Genomic DNA, 19100 nt, shown 5'->3' with positions numbered 1-19100 from the left:
AGAGCATCTTGCTGAGAGGAAGAGGCTCTGGCAGAAGCATTGGCACAACCATCAGTGTACTTGTGCACAGGGGGACCTGGGCTCTCGGGGTTGCTACCAAGCAGCAGGGAGCCCAGGGAGAAGGTGAGCACGAGGGCTCATCAGGACCAGGGCAGTCCTGTAGCAAGGGATGGAGGGAAGGATCCCAGGGCCATGACAAGTAGGGCTGGGGGAGATGGCAGAGCCCATATGAGGGTGAGGGTTGGTGGAACGGAGCCCAAGGGGAAGGACCACTGTTCACTGAAACCCTTCTGGAGGGTGGAGGAAGAGGAAGAAGGGCTGCCCTTGGAGCCACAGACCTTTCTTCTCCCCCTTCCCCCGCTTGACATTTAGAGTGTGAATGTCTCCGTGTTTGGTGCTCACGAAGATCATTTCTCCTGGAAGGAGAAGGAGGTGCCGACAGCAGCAGCCGCAGGGACACAGCTTTCCTCTAATGAACTAGAAAATAGTTTCCCTTTAATACTGATTATCCTGGAAGCCAGCTGAAGTGAATGTGATTTACATAAAAATGAACCCGCTCGGCAGTCTTCCTCGGCGCAGGGTGGCTCAGCAGCAGCAGCAGCACAGGCTGGGCCTCCGCTGGGATGCTCTGCAGCACCCCAGGGCTGGCAGCACTGCCGGGTGCTTCTGCTTCCCCACAGGCAGCCCAGAGCTGTACCCCGCTCTGTCTGCATCTGCAAGCACTTGCAGCCCCCCAGGATGGTCTGCTGCAGCCCCCCAGCCTGCTAACCCATCCCACCTCTCCCACCTCAGCCTGGCTCCTGGTTGTGACGAGCTACTGGGTGCTGCTGCCAGCCATCTGCCATCCCCAGCAGGGCCCTCTGACCGCAGCAGGCAAATTTGTGGCTGTGCAAGAAACCAGGCTGGGAAGCTGATCTGGTTGGAAAAAACAAAACAAAACAACCAAACATGACCCAGCTCCCCATGTGAACACCAGTGCCAACACAGGGGAGGGAGCGGGAACAAGAAGTTCAGCAGTAACCTGGCTTATACCATAATCTGAGAGTCCATTTCAAGTCACTCACTGGGGACCAAGATTTGAAAAGGGCAGAGTTCCTTGGGTATTTTCCTCTCAGCCTCCCCCATTCATGGCCAGACTTTCATCATGGACGTAGATCTTCCACAACTGCTACCTGTTTGCACTGGAAATCACCTCCTTTGGATGGCAGGCGCACCAAGGAGATGGCTCAGCTTTCTCTCTGCCAGCCCTTTCGCAGGCGTTGCTGTTGCTTCTCCCCGGCCCTGTGCAGCTCTGCAGTGCAAACACCTGCAGCCTCTGTGCCATCCTGCCACTCCAGACTCTGCTTTCCCAGGCTGCTTGCACAGTGAGTGTCTGCACAGCACTGCCCTTATCCATTCCTGAGCTCTGAAAACTTTTGCACCTGAAGACATCTCTTCAATCCTCCACCGTGCATGTGAGTGCTTGCCTGTAGCCGGGGTGCAGATGGCTGCAGGCTCGCAGATCTTGGACGGGTTGCACGTGAAGGAGAGGCCTGGGTGCATAGTTTCTGCATGCTCACATCATGTTTGCACGTACTAGTATAGGCATTGTACTTGTGTGCATCACCGGCATATTTGTGGCTAATGTGTTACTAATCGTGGCGCTGCTGTGTGCAGAGCATATGCCCCCGCGCGAAGACACATGGACGCACCATGCCTACACCATATGTGACAAATTAGGGCGGGAAGGGATGTATACACGAGCCCTTCAAACAAGGAGGCATTCCATCTGGCTGCCTGTAAGTGCAGCATGTGCCCACACTTGGCCGTGGGCGTGCAGCACATGCGAGGGCCAGCCACCAGCCCACGGCAGCGGGCGGCACCTGCGCCGTGCCGGGTGATGCTGCGAGGATGGGGCAGGGTGCTGCGGGAGTCAGCGTTCCCCGCCGCCGTGCCAAACGCCTCGGTCAGCAGTTCTGACTTCCCCTCAGATAGATTGTGTTGTCGACTAATAACCACATAAAATATTCAGGAGCTTACCGCTCTGCCAGAGGCGCTGCGGAGATGAGCGTGCCAGGAGATGGATGGGTTATGGGCCTGGGAAGCTCGCTCTGCGCCAAGAGCTTGGGGGGGTGGGTTGGGTGCACGTGGCCGGGCTCAGCTTTTAGGAAGGGGATTTATTCTCCAAGCAGCAGCCTGGTCCTGCACAGGGAGATATTTCTGCCTCGTCCCACTGGAGGGAGAGCAATTAGCAGGGACCTGCTTCTGGAGGGGACTAAGCAGGGAGCACAGCCACCCACAATCCCATCCCTGCTCCCTGGATCCTTGTCGATGTTAAATGCACACATAGGTCTGGTGCAGGGACAGGAAGCCTGGGAAGACTCTGACCACCAGTGGGGGACCACTCCGGGGAGGGTGGGTCCCTGGTCTCCAAAATGCTGCATGCTGGATGCCAGCAGCACGACTTCCTCTGCCAAAGCCCAGGCTTGGGACCCTCTCACTACCTGGGGAGCCACAAGGACCATGCATGTTCTCTGGTGACTTCTCTTTCTGCCAAGACCACAGGTGTCTTGAGGGGCTGGAGCCAGGGATGAGGTGCTAGAGAGAGATACTGTGACAGCCACAGCACAGTGCTGGTTGTAATAGAGGTGGAAATAGCTCCAGAGCAAGGGGTGCAGGCAGGAGTCCAGCACAGCGCTAGGAACCGTGGCTCTGCACCAGTGTGCTGGAAATCGCTGCCCAGCTCAGGCAGGAGGAGAAGCCCCTGGGGGTGGTAGGGCTGGTCACACTCATGCTGCTTCTCCATAGGCTCCTTCAGAGCTGCATCCCATCTTACTGTCTGCAGGTCACCTATTACAAGCACCATGAACTCCTGTCATCTGGGACCATCAGCAGCTGTCACAGCTTTTGGCACATCTGGGCTCCCTGCCCTGAGCCCCAAGCCCCCCGCAGCCCAGGTCCGTGCCCTCTGATGGCAGCCGCTGCACAGTGAGTGCTGCAGGGCTCCCGATGGGCGGCTGGCGAGGCGAGACGAGAGCCAGCATGCTACCTGGCGTGGGCTGACATGCTCAGCAGATGCTGTCAGTTGCTTTTTGGAGCAGGGTTCCTCAGCAGTGTGAGGTGCCTGAGGGTGGACAAAGGGGACAAGAGCAAAGCAAGAGAGCCTTCACCACAGATTACTGGTGGGACAGAGATAAGGGAGGGAGATTAAAAATTAGTCCCCTGCCTGTCTCTCTCCTGCAAGGAAGAGTTAAATGGACAGCTGTTTTCCTGCTTACATTACTTGTCCTGGAAGGGTTTGGTTTGGGGAAGTTTGATCTTTTCTTGGGCATAGCAGGAAAGATGCATTAGTCTTCACTTTGCAAAAAGTCCATGGGGGACATGCAGGACAGAAGCACTCCTCGGCATGCCTGGAGATGGGGACGTGTGGCTGATGTTCCCATGGCATTTCACCCATCGTGCCCAGGTGCATTACTAGTCCCCGTGCTCGGTGCTCAGGCAATGCCTCCTGCCCAGCATCAGGATCCCAAAGGAGGGCTGCAGGAAGCTCTCAGCACTTGCCACGCTCTGCCTGCAGCTCTCAGCTCACTTTTGAGCCAGTCTAGCCTGGTCTTCACAACATCACAGCCATGTATGGGGCACTTAATGGGAGGAGGGTTGTGGGGTCAAGTGCCTTTTGCATGATAGAGACTGCCCAACCCTTTTCTTCTAGCCTGCCCTGATGCCAGAAGTTCCAAGGGACACAACTCCACCATCCAGGTCCTTTATGCTCGCTGTCAGCCTTTCCAGTGCATTGGCATAAACCATAGCAGATGCAGCCAAGGAATGAAGTTGATCAGGATCAGCCTTTACCTGTACATTGCTCCACACCTGGCTTTGCATCTCTCTCCCACAGCTCTTCCTCCGAGGGATGGATGCTCTGCAAATCCCCACAAAACCATCCCACCTCCCTCCCCTGCCTTGCGGGTTGAGGTGTGCCCCCAGGCATTGGCCATGGGGAGAGTGGGTTCTTCCCCATGGCTTTAGAGTTCCTTGGGCTGCCCTTTGCAGTGGTCCATCTGCGAGGATCGAGGCTTGTCAAGGAGAGAGCAGTGATGATGCTGCCTGCACACATGCGTAACCAAACCCACGGGTACCAGCGTGTAAGAGGCAGGAAAGCCTCCCGGTGCTGGTGCGTGCCACCTGCCTGCGTGGGCTTGGTTTGTCAGCACAGGTTGGCATTTGTGTAAAGGCAGCAGCTCCAGCTGACAGCTACATCTTCCTCTGAGCAGGTTTAACCAGAGAAACTCTGGATGTCTACAAAGGGCACACATGGCAGCTAACAGCAAACACATCTTCATGGCTAGCATCTCCCCTCTCCGGAGGAAGGGGGTTTGTAAACACCCGTGCAAGGGTGAGCAGCCTGACCCACCACAGAGCTCCCCGGTGTGCAGGCAGCGAGTGGGTACCGGCAGCAGCAGGTGCCCCAGGGCGTGTGGACAGCAAGACCAAGGGGCATCCCAAGGGCTGGGGGGCAGCCGAGGGGATGTGGCAGCTTGCTCTTGGCTCCAGGCATGCACAAGCACCTTGCACCCGGCAAAGCGTGGGACAAGGGGCACTGGGATTTAATAAAACACACCATCCGGCCGTGGCACTGCAGGGGGATTTTTTTTTTTGTAAAAGGATTTATTCATAAAGCCACAGCAGCAGCAAACCAATCCTTGTCCTGCGGGCACTGCAACGTGTGTATAAAGTAAATTAGAACAAGGTCTGCATGTGAAGGTTATAAACTAACATAATACTGGTTAGGAATGGGGAGGGAGAGAAAGAGTTGGAGGGAGAGAGAAAAAGGCAGAGGAAGAGGGAGGGGAGAGCCCTTTCATAATTCACAGTTCCTGAAATAAAAATAAGGCTGGAATCATGTTTTGGGTAGAAGGGAAAGTGCGTAGGAGGTGTATACTTGCCAATCTGCCAAAAAAATAGTTGCTTTTTATTTTCTTAAGAAGGCAATTATGTATTTTTGTCATCCACTTCCTACTTTGAAGCAGTTGAACCTGCTTTGCTCAAACTTTCCAGAACAATTTACCCTCAGGCTACTGCCAGAACTGCAACACTTACACCCCAAAGATGAAAGCAGGAGAGTGCCACGGCACCGGCTCCACATATGCAGAGCAGAAGCACCTGAAAACTGGTCATGTCTGCGCGTCCATCTCATGGGACTGGGAGCCACCAGCTCCTCTCACCCCTCCAACTGTGTTTTGCAAAAGATGGGGAATTTTGAAGATTCAATTTGTCTTGATTCTGGTCAGAAGCTCATCACAGGCACACAGGGATGCTAAAATGTCAGTGTGACTCCAGAGGAATATCTCCTGCTGCTTCTTCTCCTCAGAGCTCCCACCTTGGGAGATAAGGGAGCAATGGGGTTTAGATGGAGGACAAGGCCTGTCTGAACTCGGGTCCCAGCTGGTGCTCAGCAGACCCTGGACAGGGAAAGTATGTGGGTTTTCTCAGGGTCCAATGTTGAACTCACCATTTATAGAGGAAAATTTGAGGCTGCTCAATTCCTTCCAGCCCTATCTCCGTGCCTACTCCCCTCCACCCCAAGTCCCTGACCCTTTCCTGGGCTCCCTGCCTCTTTATGAAGCACTGAAGGACTTGGGTATATGCTGAGTGGCTTTGGTTTTGGTTGACTGTTTCCCTTGCTGGATGGCATGGGGTTGAACTGCACGGGTTGTACCTGAGCTACATGGCAACTAGGAGCCAAATAGAGCCCTGCTAGGATGGGCAAAGTCTCAACAAGATTTGCTCACTGTTGGACTCCTGTGCCTCCAACTCCATTGTGTCAGTGGCCCTCACTCCTGCTTGAGATCTCTTATTGCAAAAGAAGTCATTTGCTCTCTCATCTATGACTGAGAAAGCCATTTGAGGCAGCAGGTTGCCCGGATCAAGGGTGCCATTTCACAGCTGGCCTTCAACAGAAAGTGAAATGGTTTTTTGGTGATAGTTTGCAGATTGAGCAGCAGGTTGTTTTGACTCTGCAGGATTGCTGTAGCCAACACAAGAAAGACAAGGCTGCAAGCAAGAGGAAAGGTAGCATTTTGGTTTTACACGGTATGAGTTGACCAGGTAACAGCATCTTAAGACCTCTCATTTATGTATGCATCTTACCATGCTGACAGCAATTCCTGCCACTGCTCCTTGCCCCACCTTGTCTGCAATATCAAATGCTGCCTATAATTGCTAATCACAAGGATATGTACCTTGGAAAACAAGCTAGTGCCTGTGGGAGGGTTGGGATCAATTTTCTAACTCAATGTAAACACCATGGTAACTTTGATATTAATGATATTCATATCCACAAGGCAGTAGCTGGGCATTAAGGTCACCTGATAGTAGCATTACAAGTAGCACATCACAAAGATGCATGGGCTCGAAACCCCCGAATGCAGATAGGAGTGACCCGGCTATGCCCACATGCATTCCTGCCTGGTGTGATAACTCTGTCTTCATCTTCCTTGTCCCACACGTAGCCTGAACACTGTCTTGCACTTATACATGTGACAAATATGGCTGTGTGTGAATTGGCGTGCAGAGAAGAGGTCCTGAAAGACAGCAGTGCCGCAGTGTATGGCACCCGTGAGCCTCCTGGGTGCGTGTCCCACCGTGCATGTGCTGGATGGCTGCGGTCAGGGCCAGGGAAGGTGCACAAGTGCTGGTGACGGACGATGATAGAGGAAAAGCAAACTCAAGACAGTTCAGCAGCACTTCGCAGCTGCATCATGAGAGGATCTGCCTGTCCCTCTGCGTATCTGAAAGACAAACTGGCAAAGATATACCTTGATAATTAAGATGGCAAAGATATACCTTGATAATTAGTGCACCAATTAGAGATGCACTACAAATTTTATGTGACTTGCAGAACATGTGCAATGCAAACCAGTCCGTTATTTCACAGTCTATATTCTCTTTTTTTCCCTATGCACCTATTATTAGAAAAAATGAAGGCTGCAGAAGGAGCAAAACTGATGAGGAGAAGAGTGTGACCATGAGCATCATGATGAGGAGAAGGCGATTGTGAATCAACTTAGTGTTTGCAGTAATTAAGTAACTGTCTAAATTCCTAAATCCTGATTTTGAAATCGTTTGGTTGATCTGACATGTCCAAGTCCCAGAGCTTTTAATTCAAATATAAAGCTTGATTGGCAAATTAATAAAAGGCTATGAATGAAATTAATGAAAGATTAAAGACCAACAGCTCTTGCTGCTATAAAAATTACCCCTCCAAAATAGGTTATGCAATAATTAGAATAAGTTACCACTATGTTAATATTAATTCTGATACAACATTTATTCACAGATTAGATTTACTGATTCACAACGAATTTCTAAAACCTTATATACATTTGTCGAATCTTTGCAGGCACTGTGAATCATCTTTATTTTCCATTTTGTAATTTCTGAAATTACTATAAAGCGAATTTTCATTAATAAATTGTATATGCGAGCGCTGGAGTTCGCAGTTCTGCTAAGCGAAATGAGATCTAAGAGCTATTAGGACCATGGAATGGGTAATTGATTAACTAAAATGACTCGGTCAATGCACTCTGAATCCTCTAACTAGCACGTTGTTTCGATGTCAGCCTCCACGTCTCGTATCAGCTGGGAAAACTGATAAAAGGGACAATCTGAGAGAGTTTTGATCTGGGTTTTGTTAACAAAGCGCTAAGCCGAGCAGCCTATAGGGTTTTGCATTTAGGCTTTGAGAATTTGTGTCTCCGGCGTATAGTTGCGGGTTCATAGCCTGTGTCAGAAAGAAGGAACATATTACTTGGTGTGCTGAGATTGTGGAGAAGGGCTGCAGCAGGCAGCCTATTTGCAGAGATTTAGTGTGTCACTTTAATTGGACTGGACGAGGTGTCAGCCACATATTCAGAGGGTATGGTAAAACTGCGGAGCGATCCGGTGGAAAAGAAAGGCCTTGGCGTTCCTGCTTCCTAACCATGACCTGGGCAAGATCTGTTGCCAAATTCAGGCTTGCTTCTGCTTTTCCTCACTTTAATGCAGATATTATTTCATCCAGCCAGCTGTAGATCAGCAACATTTCTCAACTGAGAATATATCAGTATTTTAAAATAAATTTTTTCTTTAGCAATTATGTTCAGCTTTGTCATTACCTGTTGTATGCACTACAGCACTTTTGTTAATACGCTGGAATTTTTTATGGACTGTGCAATTTATTGCAATGCTTCTCTCTGTGTCTTGTTTTTCGCAGATGATAACTAAATTCTTTTGTTTCTGATCACTTATTCTTGTTTTATAGTGTAATAAAAATAAAAAAGCTAGTAAAATTGTGTAAATAGAGTGTATGCAGCACCACATACCTGTGTTTGCTTGCTGAATGAATGCATGCACACATCCCTGCATCCTCAGCCCACGCTGCTCTTCCTCCTTGTTGCAGTGCTGCAAAGAGCCCTAACTGTGCTGCAGCAGGGCAAGAAAGCCATCAGCTATGCGCTGGTCCTTGAACCTCAGCTCCATCCTGGCTGACCCTGACTGCCTAAATCCACTTTGACTGGCTGAGCTCTTCAAATGCCTGTCCACAAAAAAAAAAAAACAAAACAACAAAACCCCAAAATCAACTTGTTGTGGTCATGCATCTCCTCTTCTCAACCCTTTGATGCCCCATGTGCATGGTGTGGGATACACGATGAGCAACATATCCTGGACCCAGCTAGCCCCTGGGTCCTGCCCCTGGGATGCTATCCAGCTGCTTCCCAACTCCAAAGTCATGTTAAAACATCTGGTCCCCAGTCTCAAGACATGGCCAAGCCCTGCACCCAAGAACATGGAGCACTCTCATGCTCCGTTTTTTTGAGAGGGACAGAGATTGGCAATAATGGAGACCTGAAAGCCCTCCCACCTGCTACTACATCTGCTCAAGCAAGCCCTGGCTCTGAGCTCCCCATCTCCTGTGTCAGGACCTGCCTGTTTACGCTCGTGGGGGAAGAGCAGAAACCTGTTGCATAAGATGGCACAATCATCTCCCTGCAGCTTACGGCTGCAAATCACATTTCAGCGGAAGATGATTTTCACCTTCCTTGTAACTAATGAAAAACCCTTTAATTCAATGTGTTGACATTAAAGCTCAGGCTGAAGATCTCTCCCCTGGAATACAAATGGAGATGGGACCCATGCTTTTCCAGATAAAGATAGTTTGAAAGGACTTGTTCATTTTTTCCTGTGGATTTAACCTGTATTGGTTTCCTTAATAATAAAATAGCAGAGAGGGTATGATTTCTCTGACTAAAATCAGATGTCCCTATTCAGGGCAGATCTGTCCCAAACGTTGTCTTGCCAATACAGATGACTAAATCCCAGCCTACTGAGCTGGCAGAGGCTTGGCTGGCACAGTGCAGCTCTCCAAGACTTTACCAGGACACCTACATGCCTTTCTGTTGAAACATGCTCCCTGGGCAGGCACAGAGCAGTACATTTAGTCCTGCCAACAATCTCCCTTTCCCTGCTCTTGCATACATCTCCCAGCTGCAAAAGACCCTGCCTACCAAGACCCAATCCGACCTCTATTTTCAGCATCTGATCTGCTGGTGGACCTTCTCTTGGAAGGATCTCTTTATCATCTGCTGGAGAGGGGAGGATGGGAGGAGGCCAGGCTCCCTCTACCTGTGTGAAGAAGCGAATGATGACAGTACCCTGCACCCTTCAACCTCATGTGCACACCGGGGCAAGTGGTGAGAGAGTATGGTCCTGAAGATGGTCCCACAGGCACTTCACTGCTTCTATGCTGAGGCCATAACCTGCGATGTGGGACATGTTGGTGATGCCAAGGAAGCTGGTGGTGTGTGGGCAGCTTTCTCCTGTTCCTCCACTCCTCCAAGCACCACATGTGATATGGAAGGGTCTTTTCTCCACCTCTCCAAGCAGCCTACATAATCTCACCGGCCCCCTTTCACTCTCTCCCTGCTCTGCAGTCCACGCACTAACTGATCTCCCACCCATGCCCCATCTACCCACTCCCACTGACTGTAGACTGAATCTTAAGTTCCCAGATTTAAACTGCACACCAGTCCCTCTCTAAAGGATCTCATTTTATCCTATGCTTATCCAGCCTCAGGTTCCCACAGACTCCCTGAGCATTTCTCCTGCTGTCTCCCAACGTCCTGGAACCACTCACAAGACGAAGACCTGCACGTATACGGTCAGTGCATGTTGTTCTCCTGGAGTCTTGTTCCAGAGGTGCCTTCCACAGAAGCCTCCTGGGGATGCTTCTGGCCCAGCTATGCATGAAGGCTGCAGAGATGTTGAAGTTCGAAGGTAGTCACTCAGATGCAAATATGAGATCCATCATGGAGCTCTGCAGCATGTACGTGTACAGGGAGACAATGTGTTCGTATTTTGCTACCTCAGTGCAGATATTAAATGCAGATTTGGCTGAATCCTCTTGTCTTCAGGTGAGGCACATGGTTATCTGGCAAGTGCTTGACTGCTTTCTCCTTACCTTGTGTGAACAACTCTGACAATCGCAGAGGAGTGAAGAAATCTTGCATTTTTGGAAAGGTGCTTGGGAGCAGTTGATGTGAATCACTGCCAAGCATAAAGACATTTAAAATGGCTCTAGATACCTGCTAGATTAGTAAGATGAATCACAGTCATCGTGACCTCTACATGTGTCTGGCAAGTTCTTCTCTTGTTACCTAGTGAACAATCTGTTTTTCATGAACCCAAAATAACAATGTTTAGGAATACATTTCTTTTTCTTCTCAAGCTCTGTGTGAGTCACTAGCATTGAAGAAAAAGGAGGAATCCTCTATATAGACATGCACATGGCTCGGGAGCAGGGACTTCTGGATGGGGAACAGTCCAGCCTCTGGGTCGAGACTGGTGTCCCAGTGACATACCCTCCTTTACTGGGGTGACCGACTTGGCACAAGGTAAGCGTTGTAAACTTGGAGTCCCCGCTGCCAGCCCCACGTTGTGTGCACCTCTTCAACCCAAGATTATCTCCTGTGCTTCCTCCTGTCATCTCACTTGCCTCCCTAAGAAGTGTCTGGCTTGCATCCCACAGTAAACTCGCTGGCTGCTGCCAGCCCTCTGCCAAAGCTTTCCTCTCAAATCTGAAACAAGAGCAGGTTGTAGGCTTGACATTTTTCAGCAACTAAGCCAAAGTATATGGGAAATGATATTTTTACCTTTTTCTCTGTGCCCTTTTCTTTCCTCATGTCTATTTGCTTCTGTCTTCGTTTGCCTCACCAAAAAAAAAAAAGAAAAAAATCAAAACCAAACGTCACCAATTCAATAACTGCCCTTTCAATACGTGCTTGTCCAAGATGGCTCCGAGCAACAGGGCTGCAGGGTCAAAGACTTGCCCTTAGAGACTCTTCAAACTAAAAGGAGCAAGTTGCAGTGATATTTTTAATGTTGAAAGCTGTGTTTTTCTCCGTTCTTTTCATAGGCATTTCATAGGCATTTACTGACAGTTCAGATCTTCCACGGATGTTTGTTTGCAGTGGATGTATGCCAGCTGTAACTTAAATACAGTTAAATATTTCATGTAAAACCAGGATTGCTTCCCTTCTGTGACCGCCCCACAACAGCCAGGGGCAGGGTGACTTACAGATGAGATTCACCTCTCCAACTGCCGGTGCAAGTGCCGGCAGGAGCCCCTTGGGCAGCACGGAGGCAGGAGCTCACATTTCTGGGAAGGCTCACCTCTTTTTTTTTTTTTTTTTAATTTTTTTGACTGCAAGAACCAAAAATAATTTGAAGCAACCAGAAAGCTGAATTTCTCTGTTTAAAGAAGCACTTGATAGCAGCAGACATACAAGGAAAGGGGGAGCAGCGCTGAAATGGGCCAAACAGAGCAAAGCAACCGCGTGAGGTCCAGAACTACACCCCATGCTTGTGTATCTGCATCTAAAAGGATGGCTGGATCTTTGGTGGTACTTGACTTCCAGCCACTGTCCCTGAAGGGCCCAGCCCAGCAGCCCAGAGCCCAAACCAGATGTTCGGGGGCCACAACCCCTGCCCAGTCCCATTGCACTGGTGTACCCGGCACATGCAGGCAGTGCACAGCATCCTGGGCTGTCCACCCTGCTGCACAGCAGCAGAGTCCTGTGGGGAAACCCCAAACCCCCTCCAGATCCCTCGTGCATCCTCACTTTCCCCTGCAAAGGGGACTTGGCTTATCACCCCGAGACCTTCTTCCCTCGTCCCAACAATGGCGGGGGACAGATTCTGACCTGACACCATTCCCAGCCCTGGGGCTGAGCTGTGCCTCTGCTGCCTGTGGGAGGACAGAAGGTGTTTTCATCAGCACACCTCTGGCAAGCAACGCTGCAGGCTTGCCAGGGATGTGGCACCAAAGGAGCCCGGCAGCATCACCTGCCAGATGCCCCATGTACGTTGGGCCAGGGGAGCCCCGGTGCTGGCAGAGCTTACACCATGATGGACAGATACAGAGAGGACCAGAAATGCTCCTTATTAATACAGAAATTTATGCTGCCTATAAAACACATTTGCAGTGATGTATTTAGTAACCCAATTAATACTCTGCAACAGACATTTTAGTGTAACTAATTCTAGTCTGTGTGCTCCCTTTATAGTGATATAAATGGCTTTACATTGTGCTATTGATCTCTGTGGCTGCAGGATTTCGCAGCACACTCCTCCATCCATCCCAGCTACCCTGGGAAGGTCCACAGCCTTTGAATCCCTCTGCAAGTCATTTGCCCCTGGGGTGGAAGGTGGGGAAAGGGGGGCCCCAGTAAAAAAAAAAGAGCAGCATCCCCTCCCTTAGGGGGGTGTGGGCTGTGGGTTTGGTAGATAGGATAGGATGGGAGGGGATGGGATGGGATGCCTGGCTCCAGCTCCATGTCCCTTCCTCTGCAGAGCTGGCTCCAGCCCATGGGTCTCCAGCCTCTCACCATGCAATGGTGGGGACATCATTTTGTCTACAAACCATCACCCAGGCAGGGCCTTCCCACATGTCTGCAGTGATGGGGGCCATGGCTCTCGCTTCCAACTCCGTGGCAGGGTTGCCATGGAAACTGATACTGTTGATTTTTTCTGATCTCCAAACTGAGCCCGTGGCATCAGTGCTCCCATCCACAGTGCCCAGGGAGAGATTTCCCCCCTAGCAGCCGATGGGGGGCAGTTACTCCCCCCGCTCACCCTACAACCCCGCATCTGCCCACAGCAGAGCCTACCCTAGCCCTGAGTGTGAGTACAGCCACACTGCTCTCACTTGCTTGCAGCTTTCCAAGGCTTCCCAGCAATCCACACGAGATACTGTGGTGGGATGTCACATCACATCTCAACTCCTCACCCTCAAAAACACCCCCTTGGCAAACATCACCTCCAGCAGCCTGCAAAGCAGTTCCCCTCCTTGCTCCATGTCCTCAATGCAACATCAGGTGCTCAGGCAGGAGGGTCAGCAGAGGAGACCAAAAGCCCATGAGCACCTTTCTGGAAGAGGTGCTGGTAGCAGGGCCTGGAGGCAGGAGAAGAGACACCAGAGCTCGCTGAAGGGATAGCAAGGGAAGGGCAGATGTGATGTGCCGGCATTTCGTGGAAGCAGAGGAGGGTGGATGTGGTGCTGGCTCTGGGCAGTGAGGCCTCAGGAGCTGGCGCTGGGGACAGCAGTGTGTGGGAAGGGGACGTGCACTGCAGTGAGGTGTCTTTAGGCAGAGCACTTACTCTCTGTCTCCCTACTTTCCTACATCCGAAGGCTGCATTTTCATTATTCATCCCCCTTCAGGGGAACTATCTCATAATAATAAAAATGTCAGAAGGAATACACAAATACATACATATGCTAAACGAGGAGTTGCCACAATGCACAGAGAGACGTGGTGATTTATGGGCCCCTGGGCTGCCACCTTGGTTCCTCCTGTGGTGTGGCAGTGGTCCCCTGCCCCAGACAGAGGAGGCTGAGTGCAGGGAAGTCAGGGGAGATGCCCGCCGTGGCCCTCAGCCTAGAGGCAGGCTGCTGGGTAACTGGTACCTGGGTACCGCGGCTCCACACATCCATTATCTGAAGCTCCTGCTTGGCTGCAGGCTCTGCCTCATCCCCTGCCTTTGGTGCCCCTTTCTCCATCGCTCTTTGTTCCTGGCCCAAGCCTGGGTCGAGTATCCCAAACTGCCCAGGCTGCAGCAATGCTCTGCTCTGCAAACTCAGCAGTGATGTGTGGAAGTGTCCCCATCAGCGATGGCAGCACAGGGTGAGCACAGCTTTGGGACCACAGGGAGTCCTCTTGCTCTGCATGAGCATGTGTCCCAAGCCATCATGATGAAGCAGAGCAGGTAAAGGCCAGAGCTTGCTCCCTGTCCCCAGCTTTGCTCCCAGCTGCAAGGGATTGGGCTTTCCCATTTTACAAGGCTCGGCGTGCAGCTGTGGCTCTGAAAAAAGCTGGTTGACAATCGGCCCTACAAGCTGGGTGCAGGCAGATAGATAGGTTGGAAACCAAGAAGGGTTATGCACACTCTCCGCCCCACCTTGCAGAAGAAAATGGTGCCCACCACTCCCAGGGATGGTGGCATGAAGAAGGCACCAAGCACACACATGCACAAGGATCTGTATTGGGGCTGCTGGGTGCTTGCTGCCCTCTCAGTTGGCTGCTCTGGGGCCTGGCAAGTAACACAGCAGCTCTAAGGACCACGCAATTGGAAACGCAGCAGGGAAGAGCTGGGATTAGTCCCTTGGCCAGGCATCACTGTGTGTATGTGCATGGATGCATTGGGTGCCTGGCCGTACATGAAGCCCATGTGGGGGTGTGTGTGCGTCTCTTTTGTGGTGTGCGGGTGTGCGCAGGCACATGCAGGTTATGTACATGTTGGTGTCATCATATGGCCGGGCACACATGTGTGTGCACGTGCATGAGCCAGGGCAGGGACGTGGCAGCCCCTCAGAGGTATTTGCTGAGGATCTCCCTGTTGTAGGCTGTCTCTTTCCTGGTGAATAATAATCTCTTCACCCAGAGCCGGGCACATGTAGAGTTAATGCTGAGTGCACATGTTTGTGATAAAACAGTTGATTTATCAGAACTGTCACCCACTAATCGCTGGGGGAATTGGAGCACTTGCACTTCCCACAGAGCTGCAGCGCTAATGCCATGCTTCTAATGCAGATTTGCAACGCAGCACCAGGCCAAGAAATCCCTGGGATCTACAGGGGCAGGCATGAACTGCAGAGAAACAGCACACACCTGCACATCTGGCCAGATGCAGCAGCCCACTCACCCCAGGCAAGAAGGCAGTTCCCATGGGGAAGAGAAAAGCAAGGAGCTTTTCATGAGTTTCCTCAGACAGGGCAGTAGGTATTGCAAAGTTGTTTGGGATAAGGATCTTGAGAGCTCAAAGGGTCGTGTTTCCAAGTTGCTTTGGCTACAAATCTGGTCCTTCCCATCAGGTGGAGATCACCCTTTCTCTGCTCCAGTGGTGATGGAGACACCTGGGCACTTGGGAAGACATCACGGGGTCCTTCGTCCCAAGAAGGCACTCGCTGCACTCCCTGTAAGAAGCAGCACACTCCCTCCAACGTGACTGGCACCTCCGTGCAGACTGAACCAAGGAGGGACATCACCACCCTTGTATCCAGTTCTTCCTGGTCTGCAGTTGGTGCAGGATGTCTCCTCACTCCTCGTGCCATGGGGCACTTTGCTGGATTCAGCCCCACCAATGCTCCCCTGTTCACAGTGGCAGCCCTGGGCTGAGTCACGGACTGAGGATCCCCTGTTCAGAGCAAGACCTATATAAACAATGGCATGCATGTTCTTGCAGTCTCCCACATGCTGGTGGGACTCACCACGACCACAAAGGACCCACTGCCCACCATGCAGTGGGGTGCAGCTGATCATTCAATGAACTTCCAAACCCGGCAGCCCTGGGGAAGAAGTAAACCTTACGTGGCATTTGTGATGGGATTTAGCCTTCATGCAATGCTGTGGGCAGAGGCGGATCCTGTGGGTATCGCAGAACAGCATCTGTTCTCACCTACAAGCCATCAGCTCTGGTTACCAGCAGATACTTGTAAAAATCAGCTTTTGCCAGCGTAGAAGCAGAGGGAAGATGCTAGACCACTACCTAATGCAGATTGCTTGTACTTGAGTGCATATTATGTCCAGATCAGAGGGAAAAAATCTTTGCCAAGCAAACCCTAAAACACATCTGAGGTCCTTCCTGCTAAATCAATATTGGCAATGCCTGCTGCTCTCCACCTGGGATGGCAAGAGAGAAAATCAGCGGAGGGTCTGATTTTTCGCTAATGTTGCTTTGGATGTTATCTGTTCCTCAAAACAAATATTTCATATTTTGAGGTTTCTGGGAGATCGTCATTATATCATGACCAAAACTCCTGCCAGAAAGGGCATTTGGTGTTTCCTTTGTCAGGCTAACATTTATTTCTTGAGTAATATTTTACTATATTTTCAGGCCCTTCAAAAGTATAAAGTTTTGTTTTATCACTGTCTTCAACTTGAGTTACAATGTCTCTTTGCTAAAGAGTGCTCTTGTATCAGACTGACCATGCATCTACCTCATGCGTACTTTCCAGGCAAAACATATGGGCTGGCATTTTCTGCTGAGAAAGTGCATTTGCTTGGTCTGAGCAGTCTTTGCCAGACTTTGGCAGCTCATTTCAGTAGACGCCATGAAGAAGTTTCTTGGTAGCTGCATCAGTCTCCCATTCCCAGCTCGATATTTGAGTCGAGACCTGGCCAAAGAATAACCCTTGATCAAATATGTTTTCTCACACAGCTGCTAGTACAATTCTGCTGGTTCTGTTGGTGTTGTCTCGCTGCATTTTGGGGTGAGCAATCGCCCACTTACCTGCTCGGTCTGCAGGTACCAAAGTGCACAGCTTTATGCAAGAAACAACGCTTGCGTGGAGACTCCAAACCACACCTTTCAGGTGCCACTGGAAGGACTCCAGGCCAAAGTCTGTTCCTAGCTGGTTTTTTTTTCTCCTGGCGCGTCTCTACTTTCAGCAATGTAAACAGCACAAAGACCTCTGAAAATGGCAAAGGGGATATAATCTGGAATCTGCTGGACTGTTTACAATTATTCAGTCTTTGAGCGACAGCGCAGAGTCACACGGTCATGGGAATATACTTTGTCAGATCTTGTCTAGACTACAAGAGGATTAATGGCAGGGGGAGATTTTCTTTGTCTTAGTGATTTTTGGACAACTTCAGTCAATTGCAGTAAGCCTGGATAATTGCTGCATGGGGCTCTTGCCCAGATCCTATTAACAGCAGTAATTTCAGCAATTTCTATAAACAAACAAGGTAAAAATGATCGGTTCTGCTTCTTTGGATGCAGCCACTGGAGCATCAGCAGGTGTTGGAGGATGTCGTGTCTGCAGGCAGGAGGTGGGCTACATTTGCGGTGGGTGTGCATTGACACCCTCCCTGCATGCTGACCGTGGCTGCTTCTCCCTTCTGACCAACACGGACACTGCAGAAAACTTTGCAGCACACTCATGCCCCCTAAAATGCACGTGTATCTTTGCTGCTAGTGACTACAGGGCTTGTAATAAACTGTATTCCCAACGTGGCTTTGTGTGCTGGCTTTTTGTTCGAAGCTTTCTGCTCACAGGCTTTTAGGTACAGAAAGGCAAGTATAAATGATTAACAGAAGTTTTAATAAATCCTGATGGGGTCTTTTAGGCTGATAGATCACCAGAGGTTGTTTATTACTGTGTCTTGTAACTCATATAACATGTTTTATTACCATGCTTACAGTTATGTATAAAATGTCTGCAACATACTTCACCATAGACTAACTCTTCAGGGACTCACTGGGAGGTGAAACCAAAAGTTTCACCCTTAATTTTTGGAAATATAAGGTCTTCTGTCCATCTTCCTGCCTTTTGGTCTCAGCATTGGCCCTCGGTGTGCCATTCCCACACTGCTGCTCCGCGTGGCCCCGTAGGCGATGCTGTGCCCTTGCCGTGGGGCTGCTGTCACTCCCTTTTTTCAGTGGGGCAAGTGGAGCATTGGGAAGCGCAGACCCACACCCACTGAGCAGGGAATATTTTTTTACAGTGGACACCCTGGTCCACCTTGGTTGTGCTGTGGTCAGACCTCTGCTGCCGCCAGCCAAAGGCAGGGAGCACCCTCCTGGGGGTGCTGGGTCAGCTCTGGGTCCTGAGCCTCCTGCTAGATTTTACAGTGAGGTGAGAAGGAGCTTTTCCTTTTTAGTGTGACTAATGTCAGCATTCGGCAAAAATAGCAGCAGCGCCATTCTGGCTCCCCAGCCCGACGTCTGGAGGCTGCTATGCACGTTGTGCTCAGACTGTTATCTTGCAGAGAAAGAGAATTGTACGGCGGGACTAAAAGACATGAATTTAACTTCTATTTTTTATGTTGTGGCTCCAGCAAGAGACTGCAGCTAAAAAGTGACCAAGGCAATTAATTACCAATGTCTGTCGCCTGGTGCAGGACCAGAACAAGAGAGAAAACAAGGCAGAGAGCACTGCATTCCCCACAGATAGGAAAAAATGGACTGATGTATACTTCTGCTGACATGCTCCAGCATCAGAGAGTCTTTGTTCACATGGGCTTAAGAGACAGCAAGGCTTGGCTAGACAATGAAAGGGAAAAGGAAGGAAGCCTTATAAAGGCTCTGCAGGCTGCTCGCCTCCCAGGCTCGCAGGGTGCTTGATTCTTGATGCTGGTGCTTCCCAGGGACTGGGGGCTCCAGTGCTGGGAGCATCTCTGCAATGCTGGGGCTCTGCAATGCCCGGGCTCTGCAATGCCACCCACCCCAGGTCACAGCGATCACACTCCTCCCTGAGCAAGGATCAGGTGATTGTAATCTCTGCTCAGTGCTGCTGCTGGCTGGAGGGATTTGGAGAAAAGACCATCAAAACCTGTAAAACGTGGAGCCAGAGCCTCCAGGTATGACAGAGATGTTTTTTTCATTTTGCAAATTTGTTTCATAAACTTTACAGGCTTTTCTGTTAAAGCACTGAGCAAGCCTGCAATAGTTTATATAAATTTTGCATATTTTTCTGACTATAAACATGGTTTCTGGTGAGCCAGCAATATAAGCCACCCATTTACTTCAGGAACAGTGCACATCTCTCGTGGGCAGGCTGGCTTACTTCTAGGGTGCCTATGAACTTA

Source organism: Nyctibius grandis, chromosome 22, assembly GCF_013368605.1.
Source record: "Nyctibius grandis isolate bNycGra1 chromosome 22, bNycGra1.pri, whole genome shotgun sequence".
NCBI lineage: Eukaryota > Metazoa > Chordata > Aves > Nyctibiiformes > Nyctibiidae > Nyctibius > Nyctibius grandis.
The sequence above is the reverse complement of the archived record's forward strand: the minus strand, read 5'-3'. Positions refer to the sequence as shown.